Genomic DNA, 1,218 nt, shown 5'->3' on the forward strand with positions numbered 1-1,218 from the left:
TCATTACATCATTTCCCATAAATAAAAACAGGTTAGGGAGGATCCAGAAAAGAGGAACGTGCAATACTTCAACGCTGAGAAGACCCTCGCTCTCAAAAATAAAGAAAAAAAAGAATGAAAAGAAAGAAAAAAGTTATCTCCAGGCTCCACGTTAATTATAATCCCAGGTGGAAAAAAAAAAAATGAACACCTGCCCACGACTACCTATCCCGCGCGTGACATCGGCCAGGTAAACACGGGCGAGGCAGGTGTAATGAGCTGATAATTACCTGTCACCTACACAGTTACTCCCTTTGCAGTTACTCCCTTTTTTATTTACTCCCTTTTTACAGCTACTTCCTTTGCAATTACTCCCTTTTCTTAGTTACTCCTTAGTTACTCCCTTTTTACAGTTACTCCCTTTTTTGTTACTCCCTTCTCCCTTTTTACAGTTACTCCCTTTTTTGTTACTCCCTTCTCCCTTTTTACAGTTACTCCCTTTTTAGTTACTCCCTTTGTACAGTTACCTCCTTTTTAATTACTTTGTAGTCACTCCATTTGTACAGTTCCTCCCTTTGCACAGTTACCTGCTTTGAACAGTTACTCCCTTCTTACAGTTACTCCCTTTTACGGTTACTCCCTTTGTACAGTTACTCCCTTTGCACAGTTACACAGGAGAATGAGTGAATAAACCCGCCAAGTTACGGTAATGAGCAACTAGGCTATGAGCGTCGTGCCCTTTGCCCCCTCATTCCATTATCACTATCACTTCAAATTAGCCAAAGAATAACCTCAGAAATTACTCTCCCATTTCCTCAGACACCTTGTATATCTTGTGGCAAATTTCATCACACCCTAGCATGTATCTCGTATGAACGGTGTGTATTAGTGCCCAAGTGGTGACATATGAAGACGGGTGCACACAGGAGAACAGCTACACCAGGCTAAAGAATTATGTAGTATACTGTATGTCCCAAGCCGAATGCATGAAAATATGAAGTGTCGAAGGGAAAGAGTTTATTTATGATATGACTGAGATAAAAATTGGAGGATCATTACAGGTTACACTCTCAGGGGTTATAAAAATACAATTTCTGATCATCTAATGGGTAAAATACGATGACACTGCCAGACTATCATTCCTGTCAGTTCACTGAGTTATTCCTGCAAATACCTTGCCCTTGGGAAATACTAACATAGCCTTACACAGCCTGAACTTTAAGTGAGGGAAAGAGGACC

This window comes from Coenobita brevimanus, chromosome 55 (assembly GCF_032717465.1).
Source record: "Coenobita brevimanus isolate Jiangsu-jjx chromosome 55, ASM3271746v2, whole genome shotgun sequence".
NCBI classification, from domain to species: domain Eukaryota; kingdom Metazoa; phylum Arthropoda; class Malacostraca; order Decapoda; family Coenobitidae; genus Coenobita; species Coenobita brevimanus.